Here is a 9,964-nt window from a genome sequence, read left to right as displayed (position 1 = left end):
CATGCCGGAGGACCTGGAGCACCTGCTGTGGGGATGTCCGGTCGTGGCCCTGTTCATCGAGCAGGTCAGATGCTTTCTGGCAGAGTTTTTGTCTTGGGAGGCCAAAAAAGGAGGGACTGGCGATGGCACTGGCTGTTCGGGGTCTCAGAGAAAAAGAAGGAGGTGAACAAAAACCTGCTAAACATTGTCCTTGGATTGGCCAGACATGTGACTGTCGTGGTAAAGGAACTACTGCCTTATTTGAGGGACAAGAAATCAATAGGTGGAGCTTATTTAAAAATATGCTCAAGTCACACATCAGAATATTTCAGGATAGAAAGTGATTTTGAAGAGGTGTTTATGAACCATGCAAAGCTTTTGCTTAATGGGGGAGGGAAAAATGTCTTTCAGTTTAAAGAGAGTATGTTAAAAAAGGAATCACCTGGGTTTTTTTGACAGTGTTTTTTTATTATTTGATTTATAGGGTTTTTGTTTGTGTATAGAAGACCAATTTTAAAAGTCAAATGAGTTACTTTGTAAGGGAACCTTGTTTTTTTTGAGGGGTGGGGGGTTTCTTTGAAATGTTTGAGCGGGTGTCAAATGTTTATAAACTGTTTGGGCTGTGGATGAGAGGGTGTGACACCTAAGTGGGAGGGTGAGGTGTTTTTTTTTTGTTTTAAGGAATTGTCCGTTTTATGAAATCGTCAGGTTTGTGTTTTTGTTTTTTTGTGTGTGTGAAAGGTATGTAAATATTGTTTGAAGCTTTTTTAGGATGATGTGTAAAATAATGTGAAATGAAATCTTTTGTCAGAATTTTGTACTTTTGATAATAAAAGATAAAAAAAAATAAAAATACTGTCATGAGGAGACGTAAAAAGCTTACAGCACCTGGTATTCCCAGGCGGTCTCCCATCCAAGTACTAACCAGGCCCGACCCTGCTTAGCTTCCGAGATCAGACGAGATCGGGCGTATTCAGGCTGGTATGGCCGTAAGCGACAGCAGTACTCGCTTACGGGCCTTTTCTACGTGTCCGTCTTCACCATCCCCTGAGTCCTGATGTCCATGTGAACGTGACAAGAAGCTCTCAACACACTTTGTCCACCATGGCAGTAAAGAGCCGCCGTTACACAACAAGGTATTGATTGTAGCATCACCTTCAGCCCAACATGAAAACGTTTGTGACACAGAAACACGTCAGCGACGATAAATCACCTCACATCACACCATGTACAACAGTGTCGCAGAGACAGGCTCCTGCAAAGGACATTTTCACTCAATTTTAGTGTTTGTTTAAGAAGCTCTACAAGGGAAAAAAAAAGAAAAGAAAAAGACGTAACTAAAAAATAAAATATATACCGCCACGTCTTGTCACAGCATCTATAAAACTGTGGTTAGTTACCAAGTCCTTCGCTTACGGCCATACCAGCCTGAATACGCCCGATCTCGTCTGATCTCGGAAGCTAAGCAGGGTCGGGCCTGGTTAGTACTTGGATGGGAGACCGCCTGGGAATACCAGGTGCTGTAAGCTTTTTACATCTCCTCACAACCTGCACAGGACGCTGTTGTTCATTCTCTGGAGACAGCTGGCAACTAAAACCTCTCTGGGTTATTAAAAGCCAACAAGTGAACTGATTCTGCCTCCACGTCTGCAGGAGACCTTCTCTGTTTCTTGGTTCCTCCTCCGACCACCAGGTGGCGCCTCCTGCTTTGGATTGAGGCTGTATGTAAAAGTTGTAGGTCTGGAGCAGCTCAAGTCCGCTGTGCTGCGTTGTATGTTGCTTCGGTTGCTGTACAGTGGCTCCAATACAGATGCAGGACACGCGAACCAGGTGACAGCAAATCAATCACTTTAGATAGATGAACAACCTTTAGCAGCTCACCCGCAGAACATATAAGTACAACCTATAATTCCAAACAGAACAAAAAGACCAACGAGCCAAGTTGCCTTGGACTCCCAATGACTACCATCAACATAATTGATCAACTCAAATATTTGAAAAACCAGCAAATGTGACAAGAATCACAGAGACACAACAGCTGAGTCATTTCTGGTGCTTTATTCAACCAAATACAAACTAAAGTAGGTTTATTCTGTGTTGTCTCTGCACTCCTTCATGTTGGAGTTGACATCAAATAATGATTCCAGACTGTAAAAGCTTCAAGTTTTTAATCTGAGGCTTCAACAGATGCTGCTGCTGGTTTTAAATTCAATTAGTTCAAGATTCTCTCTGAGTGACTTTTTCTTGTGATGTTTGCTGCTGCGTCATTTTAAAAGCAGATGATCCATGTAGACGACATATTTAGTCCCAGTATCATCAGGACCGTTACAATACTGGAGCCAAAGTGTCCTGTTTTACAAATGAAGAGCAAACGATGATATTAGAGAAACACAAAGATTATAAACTCCAAACACAGACTGACAATAACACAGCTGCAGCAGCTGAAGGAGGGAAAGCTGCAAAAACTGCAGACTGTGTGAAAGTTAACAGGATTAACAATATTACTACCAAATTATCACCTCACAAGTAGATCAGACTCTAATTCCAACTGGATGTTGTGTTTAATGAACATGTTCTCAGCTGTATTCTTCTGGCTGCAAGACATCAAACTATGATTCAAAGCGATAAGTAAGCTGACTCTCATGTGGTATGGAACACTACAGGTCAGTGGATACAACTTCAAATATTTCTCACAGGAACAATCTAGAATCATAAATCGTATTGTAATACAAAGGAGGTAGAACAATGAAATGACTTTGCTTGCAGCTCTAAAAACTCCGATCTTCCTCTCCCTCTATCGGTGCTCTGAGCTCCACTGGATCTTCTAATGCTGATGACAGTTTTCAAGAGAACTGATTGGTCAGTAGGAGGAGCTTTTATACACATGGAGTTAGAGCAACACTCTCAACAGTTTTCTACTGATTTAAGAACAGGACAAACTAAACAAGCTGTTGTATAGATTTGTCCACAATCTCCTCTCAAGTGTCCATTTTAGGGAGTTTGCAGTCAACAAAGGCAAACTGAGAATCACTCCCACTGGGAAGATCAGTGAAGGAAGGTCCACCCGGCTGGTCCAGAAGCTCCTGTCCTGCAGAGCAGCATCAGGATGGAGACGTAACCAGGTGAGTTAACTAGAGAACCGACACATTCACACTGACAACTTCCCTCCAGATCACACTTTATGTCTTCAACTTGGACTGGAGATCATTTGTTTGGAACTAAACTCTGCGGGGTTCTTCTGTAGTTGATCCTTTTAATGGAATCAGAGCTCAGCCTCCTGACGTCCACATCAGTCTCCTTCAGTATCCCAGCATCACCAACTCCCAGAACAATACAAGAATAATTCTCTTCATTTATGGGGCAGTTTTCAAAATCCAAGTGACAAAGTCCTTCACAAGATCAGCAAAAGGAAACAGAACAATCACAAAATCATTAGAATTAGAAAAAAGATAAAAACTATTTGGTTCAATATGGTTCATTTATGTTGGTTCTTTTAAAAAGGAAGAATAAATTGATTTAGATGAAATATCACGATGTTCAGTTTAGATTTGAATAATTCTCCTGATGGAACTGAACATCACAGATGACAAGTTCAAGTCCCATAAGAAGGCTGAAAATCCAACAATTCCTTCTGTTTTTACAGGTTGTGACTCTGGTAAATGGTGTCATTTGTTAAAGACAACAGCTGGTGGGTTTTGGATTTCAAAGATTGAACCTAAGTGCTTTTCTTAAACAAACTACTGAGCTGCTGCACAGTGAAATCTTTGAGTGGAGCTCAGGATGAAGTTTTCACTTCTCATGCTTAAATGCAGAAATATTTGCAGTGGTGGTTTTACTGCAAGCATCTACTGATGTCACCAGTAAAGTGAATAAAAACAGTCAGTCTGTGAAAACAGGATTTATTTCACTTTACACCTCTAAGTGTCTGCAGTTAGTTTAGCTGAATCCATGCAAAGATGTTTCTATTTTTCTACATGACAGGAATTTCAGTGAAATATAAATAATAATAAACAACTGATCTGCCTCGTCACAGATCCCATTTTAACCCATGAAGAGCAAATAATATTAATATTTTATAAACAAAATATAAAGTGACGAAATAAACAACTAGTATGCAAAAAACAACCAGTGCATAAAAATACAACTTGTTTGAAAAAATAAACAACTAGTGTGACAAAATAAAGCCAGTGTGATAAAATAGCCAGTGTGATGAAATAAACAGCCAGCGCGACAAAATAAACAACCAGTGCGACGAAATAAACAGCCAGTGCGACAAAATAAACAACCAGTGCGACGAAATAAACAACCAGTGCGATAAAGTAAACAGCCAGTGCAACAAAATAAACAACCAGTATGGTAACATAAACAGCTAGTGCAACGAAATAAACAACCAGTGCGACAAAATAAACAGCCAGTACAATAAAGTTAACAGCCAGTGCGACGAAATAAACAACCAGTGCGATAAAATAAACAGCCAGTGCAATGAAATAAACAACCAGTGCGATAAAATAAACAGCTAGCGTGATAAAATAAATAACCAGTGCTACTGGGTTAAAGCGCAAATAAAAACATGAAAAATACTTTGTAAAAGTGAGAGGTCGGTAGCAGCTTTAATTTTTTCTTACAACTTATCGGTGGCCCTCCCAAAATATCTGTTGTGCCCCCCCAACTAAAATTAATCTGGATCCACCCTGTCTATAGCATCAGATTATTTGTTTCTAAAAAATATTTCTCCACCGATATGCACAGTATTAAAAACATACGGAGCCAAAACTTACGTTAAACAACCAGTAAATGAACTTTATCCTATAAGATCAGCCTCTGATTGAAGGCTAGTAGAGTCTATATCTAGGAGTTCAGCGAGAGTCTCTCGTGTAAGCTTGATTTTTTTTCTTCTTAATTCTTATTTTCATAACCAAGAAAAACCCAGTTCCAGGAAATTACTAGCTTTTGCTTAGTATTTTCTGACATGAAACATTTCAGCTTCAAACAGGAACCAAACCTCTCATGTTTTGTAAAAAGCTGTACACACCCACATTACAAGTGCTTCTTCATATCTTACCAGCAAACTGTCTGATTTGCGGCGGCCGGCGAACACGGACCCACAACCTCCTTCTCTGAGCTGATGCTGCTGCTCGTATTTGCTGTCGAATTGGGCTGAACAGACACAGATTTAGTTTTACTACAACTGTGAGGGATATAAATGACACAAATCTTCATTTTTCCACCACATCTCTTCCTGCTGACCTCTTTGTTCCTCTTCTGACAGCTCTACTCTGTCCTCCACCGGTTGAAGACTCCTCTTTTTAGTTGGAGCTTCAGCAGCATCAGCAGCTTTCCTCTTCTCTCCTCACTGACTGCAGCCCTCTAAAGGGTCGCTGATGGTCTCTGCACAGGACAAAGTTACAGGACAAGTGCTTGATTTGTTTGTGAGATTTGTTTCCACAAGTGTGGAGACACAGGGAGGCACAAAATCACCCATATGGGACAAGAACAATCACATAAAACCATATAAAATGACTGAAGTGGGTAAAATGTCCAACATGGAAAATTAGAATCCATGAACACATGCAAAATGACCAAAATGGAACTAAAAACAACATGGAAAGATAGAAAAGGATCAAACTGAGAAACAACATGGCCAAAATTAAACACAAAATGATCAAAATGGGATATAAAATAAACAAAATATACAACAAAAGTAACAAAGTAGAACAAAAAAGGTAATTAAGAGGTGCGAAATGGCCAAATATGAGCCACAAAATTATTAAAATGGACAAAAAAATCAAGAGGTAAATTAGCAGAATGAAACATGAATAGGCCAAAATGAAATACAGAGATGTTAAATGAGACAGAAATAGCCAATAAGTGAAACAAAATTAACTAAATAAAACAATAAACAACATAAATAGATGGAAAATAAAATAAACCACAAAATGACTCAAATAAAAACATCCTTAAAGACATACAATACAACACACTGAAGCTTCATCCAATCAGCCTGACACTGTGGGAGCCCAGTGATACTCAACAGCGGGCCACCCACAGGTCCGCAGGACGTCTAGCCACATTTTCTGGCCACTTCACTGAACTCAACTGAGTCAAGAAAGAACGTTTCAAATGTAGCTTTCACACAGGATAACTGCCGTGAGCAACGCTGTCCTCAAGGAACAACCACTGCTAGGGTACGGACAAGGAATTTGCAAGAATGATGCTTGCTTTGTTGTGCGCAACGTGACACCAGGCTGCCTTGTCCTGTACTGTGCTGCATTTGAGGAGCCATTTTTCACTTTCACCGGTCTCACCATTGTGTTTCCAGAATTGTGTGGCTGTGTGTGTTCTCAGTGCTGATGGTGGAACGGCCACGAGCCACCAAGCAGCTACTTTTGCACTTCCACCCATTGTGAGACCATAGTGTGACTGAAAGCTCACCGTTCGACCCTTCTGTTCTTTCTCCAACTCGCTGAAACCCGTGCGGAAAGATCTGACTTGGATAGTGTGACTGAAGACCTTTGCCGTCCGCAGCAAAGAAGAAAACCACTCTCTCTTCAAACTGAGTTGCGTAAGCATGACGACGCCACAGAAGCAGCTGGTGCTGCTGGCTTTGTTTGACAGCTTTGGTGGTCACTGCCCAATCTGCCAAAGCGTTGTTATTAGCTTGTTTTACTTCCATTCTACAAGGCCAGAGAAGGATGCACCGTTCCTGGCAGCACTGCAGTACCAGGTCGATGCGTGGAGTGAAAGGAGCAAACCCCTCTTTCAGCTCCCAGTGCTAAAAATCCATTTAATATATAGTCCTCACATTGGAGGACGTATCAGATATTAAACTGATAAGAACAGATCCTACATTTGATCTTAGCCAAAAGGCCGAGAAGCGATGAGCCCTGACCTTTTGCTGCCCGGGCCCAACCCCCTGGCGCAGTCCTCACTGACTCCGCCCACAAGCTCCACTGAGCACCACCCAAACCCCCGTCAAGCACAGATCCTCTGCTTTCAACCAATAGATACGGCTCTGCCAGACGGCAAAGCCTGACAAAAATAGGCTAAACTCGTTGGAGTCACTCTCCACGGAAGTCTGAACAGACTGAAGATGGAAGTTACTTCAATTTGAATTTAGTTTTAAATCAACTCCAGCAAAAAATCCAATTTTAAATTATTCACAATATTAAGTTGGTGAAACATTATTATTTCAAAACAATATAAACATAGATAAATGTTTGCAACTTAAAAGGTTTAGCTAAATCAGTACCTTGGGCTTGTAATCTTGCAACCATGCATTTAACTAATTTAATTAACTTGTAAAAGTGTATTTTATATAACAGGATTACACCTTTTAAATGCATTAGCATGTAGATAACTTTAATTTTGCAGCTGGTAAAGCCGAGGCTGGCTTTAATTTATATTTATTTTACATCTTGTGAATTTCCACTAGGGGAAAAAAAAACATCTAATAATACACCAGAACTTATTTTTTGGTCATATTTTGAATTATTAATCTGAATCTGTAAAGTAGCTCTTTAATACGTTATATAATAAACGTACAATGTCCTCTAAAATGTGCAGTTCAACTTGGTTTTGTGTAAACAACTTATTAACCAGGATGTAACTCTAAATGTAATCTGGAAATAATCTATAATGATGTGTTATTTATTATAATGAAGTTTTATTTCTGAGGAGGTCTTTATCCAGCCCAAGCTCTCTATGAAGACGAGAAAAAACTCCCCATGGAAGATGGGAAGAAACCTCGGGAAAGGCAATTCAAAGAGAGATCCCCTTTCCACGGACGGCTGGATGGAGGCTGCAGGAGAGAAGGAAGAAAAAACAACATGAGTTCTTGTGGTTTGACAGAAAACAGCATCAGAGCAGCATTAAGTGGAAAATGATGACAGTTGCTCTGACACACTTTCAAGAAGTCCACAAGAGTTTGGGAAGATGATGGTACGACACATACGTTCAACGTCGGCGCGTATGTTAGGTTTGGAATGTTTCGTCAACTTCTCAAGTCTACCAGAGTCTGTGCAGACTTCAGAAGATGGAAATACATCTTGTATTTTTTTGAGAAAGCAAGTATGAGTCAGTGTGAAGTAAATTTAAATGAAGGGAAATTTTATCACGTTAAAAAATGCCGAAAGTTACGTTACATGGATTTCCTCGTACTCAGTGATGCAGACAACTGAAGTCGTACCGTCCTCTTCCAAAGATTTTAAGAGTTTGTACAGACTTTGGGAGAGGACGATAGGATGTACACTTCCTGCGTCTACGAGTACAAATGAGTCCATGTAATGTAACGTTCGGCATTTTCCAAAGTCTACCAGAATTTGTGCAGACTTGGTAAGATGACAGTACGACGTATACCTTCAACATCGGTGAGTACTTAAGAATTCATAAATTTCATCACCTGCCAAAGTGTACAAGACTTTGAACAGACTTGGGAAGAACATTGTTCTTTCTGCATCGGCGAATACATGAGGGTCCAACTGAAACTTCGTGATCTCCTCAAGTCTGTGAGAGTTAATGCAGCCTTGGAGAGATGCGAGTCCCTAAATGTAGTCATTTTGAAGTCACCAGACTCTGTGCAGACTTGGGTCGATGACAGGTCGACGTGTATTTTAAAACTTTACTTTATACAAGTGAGTCTGCTTAACGTAAGTTCCTTCATTTTCCAAAGCCTGCATGAGTGGCTCAGACTTAGGAAGATGATGGTACCATGTATACTTCTAACATTCGTGAGGACGTGAGGTTTTGTAAACTTGTAATAAACAGTTCAGAATGTTCTACTGTGAGGTAAACTAAAACCTCAGAAACAGGATTCTCCCAACAGCCTACCTTGGCCTCCGCCTCCTCCAGCAAACCTCCGCTGTCCTCCGGAGGGAACCGGTCTCTCCAGAACCAGGATCAGCCTGAATCCACTTCCTGCCACTTCTATAAAGGCGCTTCCCATTCTGAAACATGAAACATAGTGAAGGGTGAAGTTCTGAAGCTCCACAGGAGAACGTTCCCACCACTCTGGCTAACATTAGCTGCAGGTTCTAATCATGTTTTAGTCTAATGTTTAAACTACGTTTTACGAATATTTTCATTTCCAGAAATGTTCCTGTAAAGTTAATATGATTCTTTTAGCGTCAACATTCAAAAGATGTAGTCAGGAACACAGATTATGTTCTATGATTACAAAGTAGGAACGTTCTCAAAACAACATTTAAAGAGTGTTTTCCAATTGTGAGTGAGGCCTCTGGTGATTTTTATAAAATGTTCATCTAATATGATATATTAACAAATGTGGAACGTTCTGGCCACAATGTGTTTCAGTCATGGAGATGTTGAGGAAAAGCATTATTGAGTTAATTTTTATTGTATAATAAATTTTATTTTATTAATTTTTATTATATTGTTAATTTCTGTTTATTTTATTTGTTTTTATTGAATTGTTAATTTCTGTTTATTTTATTTGTTTTTATTGAATTGTTAATTTCTGTTTATTTTATTCATTTTATTGTACTGTTAATTTATATTTTATTTCTTTTTATTGAATGGCTAATTTTTATTTATTTGGTTCCTTTTCATTGTAGGAGTTGAAAGCCTTTGACGGATGAAAATTTTCGCATTTTTACTTAATACTTTATACTGTGCGAATCAGCAAGTACGCCGTGGTTTGAGATATAATTTCCTCCATCTACAAGTTCGAGACGGTTCGTGTCACGTAAATTCCAACACTCTTTTATTAATTTCTATTGTATTCTTAATTTTTACTTATTTATTTAATTTTTATTGTAATGTCAATTTTTATTGATTTTAATAATTTTTATTGTATTGTTTTTTTATTTATTTTAATCATTTTTATTGTATTGTTAATTTTCATTATTTCATTAATTTTTATTGATTTTATTCATTTTTATTGTACTGTTAATTTTCATTATTGTATTGTCAATTTCTGTTTATTTTAATGATTTTTATTGTATTGTAAATTTTTATTGACTTTATTCTT

General features: G+C 38.9%; 1 long non-coding RNA gene and 3 other non-coding genes across 4 annotated transcripts; 1 reads left to right on the top strand and 3 right to left on the bottom strand.

Moving 5' to 3' along the window:
* Positions 1-855: 855 nt before the first annotated feature.
* Positions 856-974, bottom strand: LOC129348436 (5S ribosomal RNA). Its single transcript, XR_008600969.1, has one exon. It is a non-coding gene; the product is annotated as a 5S ribosomal RNA (ribosomal RNA).
* A 415-nt stretch (positions 975-1,389) lies between these two features.
* LOC129348435 (5S ribosomal RNA) lies at positions 1,390-1,508 on the top strand. The gene has a single exon (XR_008600968.1). It is a non-coding gene; the product is annotated as a 5S ribosomal RNA (ribosomal RNA).
* A 655-nt stretch (positions 1,509-2,163) lies between these two features.
* On the bottom strand, positions 2,164-9,886 carry LOC118471049 (uncharacterized). The gene is made up of 4 exons (XR_008600967.1): positions 8,806-9,886; positions 5,227-7,777; positions 5,042-5,136; positions 2,164-3,368 (listed from the first exon to the last, which is right to left on the bottom strand). It is a non-coding gene; the product is annotated as an uncharacterized LOC118471049 (long non-coding RNA).
* LOC111575764 (U2 spliceosomal RNA) lies at positions 6,667-6,858 on the bottom strand. The gene has a single exon (XR_002746764.2). It is a non-coding gene; the product is annotated as a U2 spliceosomal RNA (small nuclear RNA).
* Positions 9,887-9,964: the final 78 nt, after the last annotated feature.

This window comes from Amphiprion ocellaris, unplaced genomic scaffold (genome assembly GCF_022539595.1).
Source record: "Amphiprion ocellaris isolate individual 3 ecotype Okinawa unplaced genomic scaffold, ASM2253959v1 Aocel_unscaffolded202, whole genome shotgun sequence".
NCBI classification, from domain to species: domain Eukaryota; kingdom Metazoa; phylum Chordata; class Actinopteri; family Pomacentridae; genus Amphiprion; species Amphiprion ocellaris.
Note: the sequence above shows the minus strand (reverse complement) of the source record. Positions and strands in the feature narration are given on the sequence as shown.